The following is an 18,957-nucleotide window of genomic DNA, read 5'->3' as shown; positions in this document are numbered from 1 at the left end:
TCAAGCAATTCTCCCGCCTCAGCCTCCTGAGGAGCTGGGATTACAGGCATGCACCACGATGCCCAGCTAATTTTTGTATTTTTAGTAGAGATGGGGTTTCACCATGTTGGCCAGGCTAGTCTCAAACTTCTGACCTCAAGTGATCCACCCACCTCGGCCTCCCAAAGTGCTAGGATTACAGGTGTGAGCCACTGACCCCAGTCAGAATGAGAACTTGTTTCTAAATAAAACAAATAAATTCTCATTTAGCCACATATTTCATGTATTGAGGTATAATCAATTTTTTTTACCACTTTTATTCCATGTCTTACAAGGGAGCACTCACTTGCATTTATTCCACATTTATTAAGCACCGTCTATGTGCCAAAGAATGAGTGCTTGAATAACCAATAGCCTAGGAAGACAGGCAGAAATGTAGTATTCACAACGTCAGCTGGTAATACAGCAACAGAAGTGCACAGCGTGCAGTGGAGGAGCAAACTGCAGTAGGTCAAGGACTGAATCTGGATCTCTTAGAAAATCTTGCGCCCCACTTCTGAGAAACATTGTTTCCTGGCAACACATTCTGCTGCCCTAAACCCAGGGATCCATGCCCAAAACAGAGGCATTGCCAGAGCAGCATTCCCCATCAGATAGGGATTAACAAACTCAGTAAGGTCATTCCTCCTTGGTTAGAGTGCAGAGGGCATGAGAGACAAGTAGAGAAGGTAGCCAGTCTCTTGGTTACCAAAGGGTCCGAAGAGCTTCCCAATTCTAATCTATCGTTAACTTCACAATAATTCACCTTTTTTTTTTTTACCACTACTTCATATTTTTCATGTCTGTATCAGATATTTTCCAAAATTTTTACTTTTCAAACTTGGAAAGGAAACTGTACTTTTCAAAGTTCATATTCTCCTCCCTAATACTTTAATCGCTATTCTGAATTTGGTGTTTACCTCTCCAAATAAAAATTGTACTATTGGCAGGGTGGAGTGGCTCATGCCTGTAATCCCAGCACTTTGGGAGGCTGAGGCGGGCGGATCATGAGGTCAAGACATTGAGACCATCCTGGCTAACACGGTGAAACTCCGTCTCTGCTAAAAATACAAAAAATTAGCTGGGCGTGGTGGTGGGCACCTGTAGTCCCAGCTACTCAGGAGGCTGAGGCAGGAGAATCGCTTGAACCCAGGAGGCAAAGGTTGCAGTGAGCCGAGATCACGCCACTGCACTCCAGCCTGGATGAAAGAGTGAGACTCCATTTCAAAAAAAAAAAATTTGTACTATTGTTCATTTTTGTGAAAATATGAAATGCTTCTGAAATTTGTTTTATTCTACATTTTCCTTTTTTTTTTTTTTTTTTTTTTGAGATGGAGTCTCACTCTGTCTCTCAGGCTGGAGTGCAAAGGTGCGATCTCAGCTCACTGCAACCTCCACCTCCTGGGTTGAAGTGATTCTCCTGCCTCAGCTTCCTGAGAGCTGAAACTACAGGCACACACCACCACGCCTGGCTAATTTTTGTATTTTTAGTAGAGACAGGCTTTTGCCATGTTGACTAGGCTGGTCTTGAACTTCTGGACTCAGATGATCTGCCTGCCTTAGCTATTTTTCTAATTTTCTATTTATTATTTTTATTATGAAATTCAGAAAGTATGTCCGTATGTACTGTTAGAATTTTATATTCATCTAACATACTTTCAAATTTACTTTTTCTCAGTGGCTATCAACAGGGGATAGGCCTTCTAATAATCGTGCTGCTTTATAAACTGTCAGGCATTTTCATTAGAGAACTTTATTATCTATTTCTACTTTATTCAAAATATCATCTCACACTGACAGTTTGCATAGAATTATGTAATCTATTTGCATCAAGATGCTTTTGATTTCAGCATAGTATATTTCCACAATTGATATCTCATACATAATTACTTGATAAACGTTAATTTGTTTAGAAGTGCCCTGATTGCATTTAATCCCCTTCCTAGGGCAGCACAAAGTGGGAAATCTCTGCATTGTATAACCCCAAATAATTCTTCACTGGATAACTCTCTGCCAAGATAATATGAATCCTTCCTGCCCCTCAAAACATTAAAACCCCCAAAAGAATCCTGCTGAGAGAGCCAGAGGGGTAATCCCCAATTTCTGTCCAAGCATCTCTCTGCATGACCCTTGAAACACACATGCATGGATAGACTCATAACAGCACAGCCAAAGAAACAAAATTGGAACTGATACCTGAGCTTCTGTCTTCTGCCTGCATCTCGGAGAGTGAAAAGCAGCAGTAATTCTGGAGGGTCATGTGGCCTGACTGGAGGAGGTAGCTATACAAGTAAATACTTCCTCTCCTTGGCTTGCAGCCTGGGCAAAGGTTAGTCAGTTTTCAGCATACCCAGTAGAAGAAGGAGTTCCTCTTCATGCGGAAAAATGGAATTCAAAAATCCCACTGTTTCCCCAGCTTCCTGAAATCACTCATGATACCAAAGACATAGTGGCTATTTACCCAAAGCCTTTCTAAATCACATTTAGGCTCTTACAAGGCCAATAAGTTTCACAACTTATATTCAACGTGATTTTTGAGACTGATCTATGTTGATACATGAAGCTCTATAATTCATTGTTAAATTTTATTCCAATGAATGTATAGTCCAGCAAAGCTCATTCATTCACTTTCCTATTGATGACTGTGTAGGCTGTTTCCTTTTTTTTTTCTTTTAAAACAGTAATGCAATGAATATTTTTGTAGATCACTTGGGTAAGCATGAAAGACTACCATATTTTCTAAAACATGTGCCTAAGTATCTGCCCACTTGACTTTCAACCAAAAATGTAGAAGTTCTTTCAAAATAGCCAAATGAGAAGGAGAGGGGAGTCTAGACAATAACTAAATGTCTACATACCAATTTGGGGGACTCTGAGACATCAGGGAACCTTGATGAGCCTGAGGACCTCCCCAGGCTGCCAAGAAAATAAGTAAAGGTGATTCTGGGTTGGGGCTCATGGTAGACACATGAGATTGCAGGATGATATGGTTTAGCTGGGTCTCCACTCAAATCTCAACTTCAATTGTATCTCCCAGAATTCCCACACATTGTGGGAGGGACCCAGGGGGAGGTAATTGAATCATGGGGCTGGTCTTTCCCATGCTATTCTCATGATAGTGAATAAGTCTTATGAGATCTGATGGGTTTATCAGGGGTTTTCACTTTTGCTTCTTCCTCATTTTCTCTTGCCGCCACCATGTAAGAAGTGCCTTTTGCCTCCCACCATGATTCTGAGGCCTCCCCAGCCATGTGGAACTGTAAGTCCAATTAAACCTCTTTTTCTTCCCAGTCTTAGGTATGTCTTTATTAGCAGCATGAAAATGAAGTAATACACAGGATTAACAAAGAAAGGAGGAAACAAAGCCTACTATGACTTGGAGTAGGAATATTCCTAGGAAACTCATTCTATAATAAAAGAAAATCAATGTACCACTTGTTGAGTGCTTTAGAGACATATGACTTAGAGAAACACAAAACAGTTTAATTCAAAGCGACTTCTGACTCAACTCCTGCAAAGTTGTCTTAAGTTCCACCATAGAGCCTGGATGTGTTCTGGAATGTGAGTACAACCTTTGCCTATCACTGCGAATATTGAAAGCAGAAAACAGCAAGAACAGAGAAGCACTAAGGAATACAGAAATGAACAAAGAAAAATGGCAATGATAGCATAGTGGCAGGTATTGACTCCTCTGCCTATCACAGGAATAAATGGGTAGTTGAAGAGTTATATCATGTTATTTTTATTTCTTTCTCATATCTCTTTTTTTCCCTTTCCATATCATTGTTTTTTTTCTCTTTGTGCTTCAGTTTGAATAACTTCTATGGATCTACCTTCAAATTTATTTATTCATTCCTCACCTCTTTCCAGTCTGTTGAAAAGCCTGTCAAAAGAGTTCTTCATCCCAGATATCATGTCTTTTTTTGTTTTAGTGTGTCCATATGACTCTTTTTAGAGTTTACATTTCTCTGCTGAAATTCCCCAACTGTTCATGCATGAGGTCTACTTTTTCTACTTGTTCCTGTAATATATCAATCATAATTAAAGTCCTCATCTGGTAGTTCTAACATCTGAGTCATCTCTGGGTCTGGGTCTGTTGATTGCTTTATCTCTTGAAAATGGTTGTTTTTTTTTCACATATTTCATAATTTTTTATAGAATTCCAAATATTGTCCATAGAATAACAGTATAAACTGAAGGAAAGAATAGTTATTCCTAGAAATGGAGATGCCTATTCTGTCAGGCAACCAGGTAAACAAATTCCAAAGAGAGAGAATCTACTCAGTGGTTGAGGTGTTGTTTCCCTGTTGCTGTAGTTACCTTCTGCGCACCTTCCTCTAGCAGTGGGCAGCTACTATCTTGTGCTTCATGTGGAGTCTACAGCGTTCAAAGGATTTTACTCAGTGTTCCTGCTCCAACCTCAGATTTCAGCAGTCACTGCATATCTGTGCCATAGAGGGGGTTCTCTCTTTCCATCCTTGTCCCTCCCTCAGCAGTAGGCTACAGCTGTTTTTAACTCCACTCTATTAAGATAACTCATTGTTCTCTTGATATCTCAATGTTAGCTAGGCCCTGTGCATCTAGGCCTTGGGTATGCGGCTTTCTGTGCCCCTACCCCAACCTCTTGGCAATGAAATTTTGCCTTATATCTGTGGAGGAACACCGTAAAAACAAAACAAAACAAAAACCCTCCAGTATCCCACGGATTACACTAAATACAAAATAGTAGCAGCTACTGCTGGAGAATGTTCTGTGCCTTTCCTAAGGGCAGGCAGTTTTTGCTTCTACCCTGCCCCCATAATCAGTGAATCTTCGCCTGGGCTGAGGATAAAAGGGTTTCCTTTCACTTAAAGTTTTTGCTTCATATGAGAGAATAGCTGATAATTTAGGCAGGGTTATGTGATTGTGTATCACTAAAGAGTGGCTCTCTTCAATCTGCTGTCTTGCCCTCAATCTTTTTGTTTCTTTTTTCTTTTTCTTTCTTTCTTTCTTTTTTTTTTTTTTTTTTTTTTGTGAGACAAGATCTTGCTTTATCACCAGGCTGGAGTGCAGTGGTGTGATCTCTGCTCACTGCAGCCTTGACCTCTTGGGCTCAAGCGACCTTCGCACCTCCCAGCCTCTGGAGTAGCTGGGACTACAGGCATATGCCACTACACCCAGCTAATTTTTTTTTCTTTTTGTAGAGGCAAGGGTTTCACCATGTTGCCCAGGCTGGTCTTAAACTCCTGGGCTAAAGTGATCCACCCACCTCTCTGTGGCCTCCCAAAGTGCTGGGATTACAAAGTGAGCATCCAGCCTCAATCTTTTTATGAGCAGTGGTGAAAGCTATTGTAGGTTCAGTTATGTACCCCTAAAAGACAAGTTAAAGTCCTAACCCCTGGCACCTGTGAATGTGACCTTATTTGGAAATAGGCTCTTTGCAGATATGATCAAGTTAAGATGACATCATACTGGAAGAGTGTGGGCCTTAATCCAACATGACTGGTATCCTTATAAGAAGAGAAAACACGGTGGAATAGGAATCCCCAGACCTCATTCCCCCACAGAGATACTGACTTAACAACAACATATGGTCCAAAAAGACTGTATGAGAACTCCAGAAACCAGTTAAAAAGTCACAGTATCCCAGACAAGCTCAAAGCCAAAAATAGCCACATTGAAACAGGCAAGAAAAGCTAATGCATTTCACCCATAATAGGCCTTCCCCAAGCCAGTAAATGCCAAACTTGCATCTTCTCATCAGGAGGGAAAGAAAAGGATAGAATGTGTATCCAAAGTTCTAGCTTTTTATGGAAGTGCCCAAGGGAATGGTCACTGTCCAGCCTGATGTGGAACACTGACAGAACCATAATACTTTGGATGCTTGGGGGCCACTGAGAACAGCGGAGAGTTCAGCAGCTAACTGCAGCACCTGAGAACCTGCAGCACAGCAGACAGAAGACAGCAGAACTCAATGTTATTGGGAGAAAATGCCCAACTCATGGCCTTTCTCTCGAGAAGAGTAGAAAGTATATCCAACCTTTCAGCTTTTCTGGGGACTGCCTAAGATATGGCTTTCTGTCTTGTCTGACTTGGAATGCCGACAGAACTGGCAACTTTTGGATGCCTGGGAACTGCTGAGAACAAGAGACCTAGGCAGCTTGTAGAACACCAGAAAACCAGCAGTACCATGGAAAGACACGAGAGGGAGCAAGTGCCTAAAAAAGAAACCAGCAAACCTCTGTAATTGGGAAATTACAGGCACAGTTCAGAGGAGATACATCCCCATTAAAGGTTTGAGAGGCCCTAAGACTCTACAGCTGGGCTAAAGAGAATCTTAACGTCTCTTCCTCCCTGTATGAAGCCAGTCCAGAAGACTGGGAGAGTGGCTGTTTTTTAAAAATGTGCAAATCCCAGCAAAAAAATAATTAAGAATACAAAGAAACAAGGGCCCAACCAAGGGAACAAAATAAATCTCCAAAAAAAAAAAAAAAAAAAAACCCCAAAGAAATGAAAGTCTATGCATCACCAGACAAAGAACTCAAAATAATTATCTTAAAGAAACTCAATGCACTACAAGAGGACAGATAGACAAATAAAGGAAGTCAGGAAAATGATACATGAACAAAATGAAACTACCAACAAAGAGATAAAAACTATTTTAAAGGCTGGGCATGGTGGCTCATGCCTGTAATCCCAGCACTTTGGGAGGCCACAGTGGGCAGATCACAAGGTCAGGAGTTCAAGACCAGCCTGGCCAACATGGTGAAAACCCATCTCTACTAAAAATACAAAAATTACCTGGGCATTGTGGCACACACCTGTATTCCCAGCTACTTGGGAGGCTGAGGCAGGAGAATTGCTTTAACCTGGGAGGCGGAGGTTACAGGGAGCCGAGATCACACCATTGCACTACAGCTCTGGGTGACAGAGCAAGACTGCATCTTGGGGGGGTGGGGAGGGGGGAACAACTATTTTAAAAGAACCAAATGGAAATTATAGAGCTGAAGAATATAAAACTGAATTAAAAATTACACTAAGCGGGTTCAACAGCAAACTTGATCAAACAGAAGTCAAAATCAGCAAGCCCATTAAGAATTATCAAGCTCCTGCTTGATAATTGAACAAAAAGTAAAAAGAATGAAGAAAAGTGAAGAATGCTTAAGGGACTTATGGAACACCATCTAGTTGACCAATATATGCATTAACTGGATTATCAAAAGAAGGAGAGGGAGAGAAAGGGACAGAGAGGTTATTTGAAAAAATAATGGCTGAAAATGTCCCAAACGTGAAGAAAGAAATGGAAATCTAAATTGAACAAGCTGAAAGGACTCCAACTAGGAAGAACCCAAAGAGGCCCACAGAGACACATTGTAACCAAACTATCCAAAGCCAGACACAAAGAATCTTGAAAGCAGCAAGAGAAAAGTGACTTGTCACATACAAGAGAACTTCCATAAGATTATTACTGGATTTCTCAGGAGAAACACTGCAGACCAGAGAGAGTGGTATGATACATTCAAACTGCTAAAAGAAAAAACTGCCTATCAGAAATATTATAGCCAGCAAAACTGTCCTTCAAAACTGAAGGAGTTTAAATGTAAGACCTCAAACTGTAAGAATCCTAGAAGAAAACCTAGGAAACACTATTCTGGACATTAGCCTTGGTAAAGCATGTATTATTAAGTCCTCAAAACCAATTGCAACAAAAACAAAAATTGACAAGTGGAACCTAATTAAACTAAAGAGCTTCTGTACAGCAAAAGAAACTATCAACAGAATAAAAAGACAACCTACAGAGTGAGAGAAAATATTCACAAACTATTCAACCACCAAAAGGTCTAATATCCAGAATCTATAAGGAACTTAAAGAATTCAACAAGCAAAAGTCAAATAACCCCATTAAAAAGTGTGCAAAGGAACTTTGAACAGACACTTCTCAAAACAAGACATACATGCAGCCAACAAACATGAAAAAAGCTCACCATCACTGATCATCAGAGAAATGCAAATCAAAACCACAAGGAGGTACCATCTCACACCAGTCAGAATGACTATTACAAAAAAGTCAAAAGGCAACAGATGCTAATAAGGCTGTGGAGAAAAGAGAATGCTTATGCACTAATCAACATGGGAATGTTGATTAGTTCAGCCACTGTGGAAAGCAGTTTGGAGATTTCTCAAAGAACTTAAAACAGAACTACCATTCAACCTAGCAATTCCACTTCTGGGTATACATCCAAAAGAAAATAAATTGTTTTACCAAAAAGACACATGCACTCATGTACATCACAGCACTATTCACAATATCAAAGACATAAAATCAACCTAGATGCCCATCAATGGTGGATTGGATAAAGAAAATTTGATATATGTAAACCATGAAATGCTATGCAGCCATAAAAAAAGGATGAAATCATGTTCTTTGCAGCAACATGAATGTAGCTCGAGGCCATTATCCTAAGAGAATTAACACAGGGATAGAAAACCAAATACCACATGTTCTCACTTATAAGTGGAAGCTAAACATTGGGTACACATAGACATAAAGATGGCAAGAGTAGACACTGGGGACTACTAGATGGGAGAGGAAGGGGAGGAAGGGAGACAAGAGTTGAAAAACTAACTATTGGGTACTATGCTCACTACCTGGGTGGCAGGATCAATTGTATCCCAAACCGTAGCATCATGCAGTATACCCATGTAACAAACCTGCACATATATCCCCTAAATCTAAAATAAAAGTTGAAATTATAAAAACAAATATATACAATTTAAAACATTTTAATGAAGGAAAAAAATAGACCTTTCCAGATCATCAAAAGCTGAAGGAGTTCAGCACTAGAGCTTCCTTACAAGAAATGCTAAAGGAAGTCCCTCGGGTTGAAATAAAAGGATAGTAAATAACAACTTGAAAGCATATAAACACATAAAGCTCTCTGTAAAGGTAAATACACAGGTAAATACAGAATCATGTAATACTGTAATGGTGGTACATAAATCACTTTTAATTCCCATGTAGAATTTAAAAGATAAAAGCATAAAAAATAACTACAACTATAAAATTATGTTACTAGATACAAAGTATAAAAGCCATAATTTGTGACATTGAGAAAGTAGGGGATATGTAAAGGAGTAGAGTTTTTGTACATGGTTTAAATTAAGCTGACATCAGTTTAAAATAGATTGTTACAATTATAAGATGTTTTATGTAATCCCTATTGTAAACACAAAGAAAATACCTTTAGAAGATACACAAGAGAAAGTGAGAAAGGTGTCAAAGCATGTCTCTCTCTACAAAAAGTCAACAGAACAAAAAGGCAAGCAGCAAGAGAGGAAAACAGGTACAAAAGAACTACAAGACATACAGAAAAGAAATCTTAAAATGGCAATAGTATCCTTCCCTATCAATAATTACTTTAAATGTAAACAGAACTCTCAAAAGACATAGAAAATGGATTTTAAAGAAAGACCCAACTATATGCTACGTATAAGAAACTTACTTTAGATGTAAGAACACACATAGACTGAAAGTGAAAGGATGGAAAAAGATATAAAAGATATTCCATGCAAATGATAACCAAAAGAGAACAGGGGTGGCCGAGCGCTGGTGGCTTATGCCTGTAATCCCAGCACTTTGGGAGGCCAAGGTGGGCGGATCACGAAGTCAAGAGATTGAGACCATCCTGACCAACATTGTGAAACCCCATCTCTACTAAAAATACAAAAATTAGCCAGGCGTGGTGGCACATGCCTGTAGTCCCAGCTACTTGGGAGGCTGAGGCAGGAGAATCGCTTGAACCCAGGAGGCGGAGGTTGCAGTGAGCCAAGATCATACCCTTTCATGATAAAAACACCCAACAAACTAAAAATAGAAGGATATTCTCTTAATATATACAATAAAGGCCATTTATGAAAAGTCCACAGCTAATGTCACACTCCATGGTGAAATACTGAAAACTTTCCCTTTAATATCAGGAAGAAGGGAAGGACGCCCACCTTCACCACTTCTACTCAACATAGTATTGGAAATACTGGCCAGGGCAATTATACAAGAAAAAGAAATAAAAGGCATGTAAATTGGAAAGAAAAAAGTAAAATTATTTCTGTTCACAGATGGCTTGACTGTATATGTAGAAAAACCTAAAGATTCCACAAAAAGCCGGGTGCAGTGGCTCACGCCTGTAATCCCAGCACTTTGGGAGGCCAAGGCGGGTGGATCACGAGGTCAGGAGATCGAGACCATCCTGGCTAACACAGTGAAACCCCATCTCTACTAAAAATACAAAAAATTAGCCGGGCAAGGTGGCGGGCGCCTGTAGTCCCAGCTACTCAGGAGGCTGGGGCAGGAGAATGGCGTGAACCCTGGGGGGCGGAGCCTGCAGTGAGCCGAGATCGCGCCACTGCACTCCAGCCTGGGCGACAGCGAGACTCTGTCTCAAAAAAAAAAAAAAGAAAGATTCCACAAAAAAATTAATAAATTCAGCAAAGTTGCAGAATACAAAATCAATGATTCAGAATACAAAACACAAAAATCAGTGTGTTTTTGGTCACACTAACAATGACCAATCTGAAAAAGGAAACTAAGAAAACAAACCCATTTATAATAGCATCAAAAAGAATAAAATAATTAGGAATAAATGTAAAGAAGGAGGGAAAAGACTTGTACACTGAAAACTATAAAGCATAGCTGAAAGAAATTAAAGAAGACACAAATAAATGAAAAGACATCCCATACTCATGGAGTGAAGACTTAATATTATTTATTTGTTCATTTATTTATTTACTTTTTCAGACAGAGTCTCACTCTGTCACCCAGGTTGGAGTGCAGTAGTGGGATCTCAGCTCACTGCAACCTCTGCCCCCTGGATTCAAGCAATTCTCCTGCCTCAGCCTCCCAAGTAGCTGGGATTACAGGTGTGCACCACCACAACCAGCTAACTTTTTTTTTTTTGTATTTTTAGTAGAGATGGGGTTTCACTATGTTGGCCAGGCTGGTCTCGAACTCCTGACCTCAAGTAATCCACCCACCTCGGCCTCCCAAAGTGCTGTGATTACAGGCGTAAGCCACCGTGCCGGCAAGACTTATTATTAAAATGTCCATACTACCTAGAGTGACCTACAGATATTATTAAAATGTCCATACTACCTAAAGTGACCTAAAGATTCATGCAATCCCTATCAAAACCCTAACAATGTTTTTGCAGAAATAGAAAACAAAAATTTTTAATTCATATGAAATCTCAAAGGGCTCTGAATAGCCTTAAAAAATATGAGAAAGAAGAAAAAGCTGAAGGCCTCAAACTTCCTGACTTCAACATATATTACAAAACTTTAGTAATCAAAACAGAATAGTACTGGCATAAACAGACATATTGTCCAATGGAACAGAATAGCCCCAAAACGAACCCTCATGTATATAGTCAAATGATCTTTGACAAGGGTGCTGAGGTCACACAATGGGAAAAGGACAGTCTCTTCAACAAATGGCATTGGGAAAACTGGATATCCACATGCAAAAGAATGAAGTTGGACCCTTGCCATACAAAGGTCCTATAAAATTTGACTACAAAGATGAACTCAGAATGGATCATAGGCCTAACTGTAAGACCTGAAACTATAAAACTCCTGGAAGAAAACACAGGGGAAAAGCTTAATGACATTGGGTTTTGCAATTATTATTTGGATATTGACATGAAAAGCACAGGCAACAAGTGCAAAAATTAGACAAATGGGACTACAGCGAACTTAAAAACTTACATGCAGCAAAGGAAATAATCTAAGAGTGAAAAGGCAACCTTAAAAAGTTTCTCAAGAGAACTTGACAAAAATCCAGAATATATTAATATAATGAAGTCTTACAACTCAATAAAAAAAAAAAAGTAACCCAATTTAAAAATGGGCAAAGAACTTGACAGACATTTCTCCAAAGATATACAAATGACCAACAAGCATATGAAAAGATCCTCAACATCAATAATCATCATGGAAAGGGAAATTAAAACCAGAATAGTATACCTCATACCTATTAGGATGACCACTATTAAAAAATTAATTAATTAAAAATAAATAAAAATAATAACAAGTGTTGGTAAGGATGTAGAGTACTTGGAGCCTCTGTACACTGTTGGTGGGAATGTAAAATAGTGCAGCTGCTATGGAAAACAGTATGGAAGTTCTTCAAAAAATTAAAAATCTCCATATGACCTAGCAATCCCACTTCTGGGTATATATCCAAAAGAATTCAAAACAAGATTTCAAAGAGATATTCGCACGCTCATGTTCATTGCAGTATTAGTCACAATAGCCAACAACCTAAATGTCCACCAACAGATGAATAAAGAAAATTTGGTATATTCACACAATGCATATTATTCAGCCTTAAAAAAGGTAGGCCGGGTGTGGTGGCTCATGTCTGTAATCCCAGCACTTTGGGAGGCCGAGACAGGCGGATCACTTGAGGTCAGGAGTTTGAGACCAGCCTGACCAACATGGTGAATCCCTGTCTCTACTAAAAATACAAAAATTAGCCAGCGTGATGGCAGGCACCTGCGGTCCCAGCTACTCGGGAGGCTGAGGCAGAAGAATCGCTTGAACCCGGGAGGCAAAGGCTGCAGTGAGCCGAGATGGCGCCATTGCATTCCAGCCTGGGCAACAAAGCTAGACTCCATCTGAAAAAGCAAAAAAAGAAAAAAAAAAAAAGGAAATAGGGCCGGGTGTGGTGGCTCACACCTGTAATCCCAGCACTTTGGGAGGCCAAGGCAGGTGGATCACCTGCAATCAGGAGTTTGAGACAAGTGAAACCCCGTCTCTACTAAAAATACAAAAACTTAGCTGGGTGTGGTGGCGGGTGCCTGTAATCCCAGCTACTCGGGAGGCTGAGGCAGGAGAATAGCTTGAACCGGGGAGCTGGAGGTTGTAATGAGCCGAGATGGCGCCACTGCACTCTAGCCTGGGCAACAGAGTGAAACTCTGTCTGAAAAAAAAATAAAAATAAAAATAAAAAGAAGGAAATCCTATCATATGCTACAACACAGATGAACTCTGAGGATATTGTGTTAAGTGAAACAAACCAGCCACAAAAAGAAAAATATTGCATGATTCCACTTATATGAAGTATCAAAAATAGTCAAACTCTTAGAAATGGGAAGTAGAATGGTGCTACTAGTAGAATGGGGAACAGAGAAAAGGTGAGTTATTCAAGGGGTACAGAGTTTCAGTTTTGCAAGATGAAGAAGTTCTAGAGATCTGTTTCACAACAATATATATACAGTTAACACTACTGTACTGTATCTTTAAAAATTGTTTTAAAAAGAGAGAGAGAAAACAGACAGACATACAGAGAAGATAGCAATATGAAAATGGAGTCATTGACTGAAATGTCGTTACGCAGCACATTGCTGTACTTCGTTCTGGCAGCCCTAGGAAACTAACACAAGGGCCCACAGAAGAAAGCTTGCAAGTGAGTGCAGGCTCCTTTTGTGACTGGGGCTCCCCGTTATTCTGAAATGTTACATTAGCCCACATTCAGCCTTTAAGAATTCATTACAGTTTTAGCTGCTTTCTTCTTACCTACCTTTACGGTGCCTTCTCTTCTATGCTCTGCCAAAGGTAACACAGTTTCTGTGCCCTATCTCTTTTCAAAAGGGCTTGTCTCTCTTTGGAATTTCAGTTCATCTGATTGCCTTGTGACCTCAACTCTCTGATGAGCTCAAGAAGCATCATGACTTTGTGGATTATCAAGATTTTTCTCATTGTTAGGATGGGAACAATGTTCTCTTGCAACATTCTACATCCTAAACAGAAGCAAAATTTTCAGCATTTCCTGAAAGATGATTCCAAGGGTTATTAATAGATTTTATGAGCAAAAAAGAATTGTGATTACACGTTTGGAATGTGTTAAGATACATTATAAACTTTCAAAAAAGACTGCAACATTTTCCAAACATGTCATTACAGAGCCTTTTGGCTTACAAAATCTCTTACAGTTGTGTCAGACATTCTGTGTACCATAGTTTACGAGATAATGAGTTAAACGCCTAGACATATTTTTTTTGTCCTCACTATATGGCAAAATTTGTGTCAGCAAACCAGTCGGGGGATATTTTCTTTCTGCCACTTTACCACTTTGACTGAAAATAAGATCTTTCTGCTTCTACATCACTTATGCTAGAAGATACGGTGACCTTTGCATTACTTTTGTCTCTTCTTAGGTTTTCTCCTATTACTCATCAAATGCCAAAACGAGGAGATACTTGACTTCTTAAAAAATGAATATAAAGTTCCATCAAATAAATAAAATATGTAAAGCAAATTCAGTAAACATATTTTAAATTAGTTAGAATAATGTATACTTACACATTAAATATAATGACACAAATTTAATCAGCAACATGTTATACATAAAGCTTTTGGTAAAATACTTTCCCTTTGAGTTGTCCATTTTAATGGTTCTGTGGTGTTCTTAATGTGTCTCCTCATTTCCTTTCCTTGAAATATGTGGAACATAAATGGTTTTTTTAAAACATACATATTTTCATTATTTCCCTAAGTCTATGGTTCATTTAGTTTTCCTCTTTCAACTCTGAAAAAAATGGTGTGGGACAGATGTGACTTCAAATGTAATATTTATCTCTACGTCAAAGATAGAAAAGAGAAAGCTTTCCAAGAAAGAAGAAAAAAATCAAATAAGAACTAGCACATTTTGCAAGTGGAACACCATTTAGCTAAATATTCTTATCTTTTGCCTCAAAAATACCAGCTTTGTTTAGTGAGGTACTGCAGAGTTTACTGAAAGGCCTGTAGTCTGTCCCCACGTTCCCTGCTTTATCTCTGGCCTGCAGACATGGCAATAATTCTCAGACTCAGTTTTAAATGACAAAAAAAAAAGACAGAATTAGGAAACTATACATACTATGAACAGAAAGACATGTACTGTATAATATCTATTAATTGTATGCATACACAGAGAGAGAGTAGCTCTTATTTTGGTTACTGTATTGGTGAAAAATTTCTTGAAGACTAATTCATCTAACTCCCAATCTTCCTACCCTGTTTAGTTGTGACTACATTAGAATCTATTTCTTTTTCTTTTTTTTTTTTGAGATGGAGTCTCACTGTATTGCCCAGACTGGAGTGCAGTGGCACAGTCTCAGCTCATTGCAACCTCCGCCTCCTGGGTTCAAGAGATTCTCCCACCTCAGCCTCCCAAGTAGCTGGGATTACAGGCATGTGCCACCACACCCGGCTAACTTGTATTATTAGTAGAGACAGGGTTTCACCATGTTGGCCAGGCTGGTCTTGAACTCCTGACCTCAGGTGATCTGCCCACCTTGGCCTCCCAAAGTTCTGGGATTACATGTGTGAGTCACTGTGCCCAGCCAAGAACCTATTTCTAAGTTGCCAATTATCTACCTCAAAAGGAAGGAAGCCACAACCACTGGACTCTTATGCTACCTCATGATTAGAGGAGGAGAAACTGGGGTAATTGATGTGCTGGTTGATATTTTTCACAGCTAACTTTCAAAAATATCCAATTACTAGGTTTAAATCAACCTTAGGAATGTCCTGGACATGATATAAGCAGAGGTGATAGCTGTGACTACCATCTCTCAAATGTAGCAGAGCCTTTGTAATGGACAGACTGTGTACATTTTATGCCAATAGGAAATTTCCTAATACAGAAAGCAAGTTTTTTTTTTTTTTTAGAAGGGTAAATGCACAATGTCTTATAGTTAAATAGGTTTTCTGGGTTTCTATGTAAGACTCAAATATCTGTGACCAGTGCCAGAGAACAAATTCTTGATTCCAGTTCAATCATTTCTGAGCAAGCTAACTCTCTAATAAGTCAAATTTATAACATGCCTTTAGCCACTGTGCAGGACCTTCTGCACATTAACTTTACCCACTTTAATACTATTACATTCACTTTGTCTTATTCTCTTTATGTCTCCAGCCTACATACTATATGCATTTAAAAATATTTTTAGAACAAGGCAGGATATAAATAAATTTACTTAATTCATCTTTTAAAATCATCTTGAAATATTAAGTCCTCATAATTTGGGCTACAGGTCTCATTGTCCCAAATATGCATCTCTGTGAGTACAGGTTAAATTCACTCAACTAATAAATAAGTTCTAAGGGCCCACCATATGTCAGTCACTGTTCTCAATACTGGGGAAAATACCTATGAAGAGAATGCCAATCAGAGATAAGTACGATGGAGAAAAGTAAAGCAGAGAAGACTAGGGATGCCATGTAGTGAGGTTACAATTTTAAATAAGATGGTCAAAGAGGGCCTCACTGAGGTCACATAACCTGAAGGGCCTAAAGATGAGAGATTAAACCAGATAGATATCTAAGGCAAGGGTATTCCAGGCACAGGGAATATCAAGTACTAAGGTCCTGAGGCAAAAGAAAGCTTGGCATTTCTGAGGATCAGCTAAAAGATCTGGGCTGGGCAGTCCAATAGATGGTAGAGAGGTAAGGAGAAAGCAGAAGCATATAAGGTAAGGCCCTGGAGACCATTATAAGGACTTGGGCTCATACTTGGAGTGAGATGAGAAGCAACTGAAGGGTTTTTGTTTGTGTGTTTGAGACAGGGTCTTGCTTTGTTACAAAGGCTGGAGTGCAGTGGCACAATCATGGCTCACTGCAGCCTGGACCTCCTGGGCTCAAGCCATCCTTCCACCTCAGGTCCTGAGTAGCTGGGACTACAGGCGTGTGCACGATGCCCGGCTCATTTTTAAATTATTTTTATTTTGTAGAGACTGGAGTCTCACTGTGTTGTTGGTCTTGAACTCCTGGCCTCAAGCAATCCTCTTAAGCCTTGGCCTCCGAAAGTGCTGGAATTGCTGGCGTGAGCACTGCACTGTCAAGTGGAGGGTTTTGAACAGAGGAAGTTGAACAACCCAGAACTTACAGTACTGAAATATCTAAGTGAAGAGTGGTAGCTGTAGGAAGAATCAGTTGACAAGTATTTACTGAATCCCTACTATTTGCTAGGCAATTTCCTAAACACTGGGCATACAGTGTAATAAAACATGCACCAGTTGTTGCCCTTCTGAAGGTTGTCTTGTAAGATTATTAATAAATGATTATATATGAGAAATAATTACAACTATGCTAGGTGTGAGAAAAATGGGTGATTTATGAAAGAATGACAGAGAAGGGAGGTCTAATCTAGTCTGAGATATGGAAGAAGGCTTCTTGGAAAAAATAATATTTAAAGTGAGACTGGTAGTATGAATAGAAATGGGTTATGTGAAGACGAATAGGAGAGAGGAGGGCATTCCAAGCAGAAAGTATCTGGAAAAGCCCTAAAGAAGGCTGGGCGTGGTGGCTCATGCCTGTAATCTCAGCACTTTGGGAGGCCGAGGCGGGTGGATCATGAGGTCAGGAGTTCAAGACCAGCCTGGCCAACATGGTGAAACCCCGTCTCTACTAAAAATACAAAAATTAGCCAGGCATGGTGGCGGGCGCCTATAATTCCAGCTACACGGGAGGCTGAGGCAGAGAACTGCTTGAACCCGGGAGACGGAGGTTTCAGTGAGCCGAGATTGCACCACTGCACTCCAGCCTGGGTGACAGAGCAAGACTCCGTCTCAAAAACAACAACAATAACAACAAATACCCTGAAGAAAAAAAAAAATAGCATTGTCAGAGAATTGGAAGACCATTATGGCTTGAGCTTAGTAGACAAAGAATGATTGAAGATTTGGGGCTGAATTCTAAGGGCAATAAGATAATAAGAGTTTAGATCAGAGGACCAAAAAGATTAGAATTGTATTTTTAAAAATCAGTCTAAAAGCAATGAGATTAGAGGGGGGAGGAGTAAATACAAACACCCATTTAAGAGTTATTGCAAAAATGTAGGCAAAGATGATAAAATAAATAAGGATGGACATGGAAACAAAGGTGAATAATTTGAAAGATATTTAGGAAGTAGAAAAGACAGAATTTTGCAATGGATTAGTTTCATGAGGGTTGTGGAAGAAGGTCAGGGATAGCTGAAGTTGCCTAACTACTCTCTTGAACTTTCTCATAAGTAGATCCTACTTCCTACATGGAGAAGTAGTAATACCAATACCATTTTTTTGGCAGAGGAGTGGAGGAAGAAGGAACAACAAAATGTCAATTACATATAATAATGAGCCTTTTATGCCACAGCTGCCAATTGTCATAAACAAAATAGCCTCGATTTATACAACCTTTGCAATTCATTCTGTCTCCATTAATGCAAGAAGTTTGGCCATGGCTGTTCAGGAAGAATGAGGCAGTTGGATTCTACATTATACATCTTCTGATAAATATTCATATTGCTAGGACTATACACATTCATATAATTTATAAGCAGAGAAAATTAATATCTTGTACAACCTTCTATCACAGTTTAAGTAAGTAATTCCAGGGCACTAAAGACAGCACTTCAGTATACTAAAGCACTAAAAAACTAGTTCTTCATCAATGAATTGGAAAGCACAACCCTGGGAAGAAGCAGCCATGCCCTATTGTTCACAGACACTATAATAAAGTTACCTATGCTAACCTAACCAATGCTATCACCAAAGAGGGAGATACCTATTTTTAGGAGTAACAGTTGAACAAGTTAATGTCAGTGACTTATTTATCTTAAATCATTAAAGATAAACCTAGTTACTCAGAGAAAGAAAAGAAATAGCATTTTCTTTTCCAGAGACCATCAAATTCCCAGTCATGCTAACTACATTCTCGATAGCCTCTCTCTACTTAGTCCTCAAGTAATGCTAAAAGGAGGGTTTTGTTTGCCATTAGGCCAGAAAGATACAAGTAAAAAAAAAATTAAAAAGCAAAATATTTGATACAATCTTTCTGCTAGTAGAGGTTGAAGCAACCTTTTAAATGCTATTATCAGAATAGATATTAAAATATTAAATATCCATAAGGCATATAGGCTTTCTCTGTGCTACAAAATAAAAA

At 39.2% G+C, this 18,957-nt stretch overlaps 1 protein-coding gene across 5 annotated transcripts in view; it reads right to left on the bottom strand.

Moving 5' to 3' along the window:
* MAP3K13 (mitogen-activated protein kinase kinase kinase 13) overlaps positions 1-18,957 on the bottom strand; it is a 206,514-nt gene that overhangs the window by 176,034 nt on the left and 11,523 nt on the right. The window contains exon 1 of one of the 5 annotated variants that reach the window (XM_063621921.1): positions 13,574-14,292. The exons of the other annotated variants lie outside the window; for them this stretch is intronic. The gene's annotated coding sequence lies outside the window, so the exon portion shown is untranslated. Of the gene's footprint in view, positions 1-13,573; positions 14,293-18,957 lie in introns of those variants that run through there. 5 annotated transcript variants of the gene reach the window in all.

The sequence above is a fragment of the Symphalangus syndactylus genome, chromosome 17, assembly GCF_028878055.3.
Source record: "Symphalangus syndactylus isolate Jambi chromosome 17, NHGRI_mSymSyn1-v2.1_pri, whole genome shotgun sequence".
Classification (NCBI taxonomy): Eukaryota; Metazoa; Chordata; class Mammalia; order Primates; family Hylobatidae; genus Symphalangus; species Symphalangus syndactylus.
Note: the sequence above shows the minus strand (reverse complement) of the source record. Positions and strands in the feature narration are given on the sequence as shown.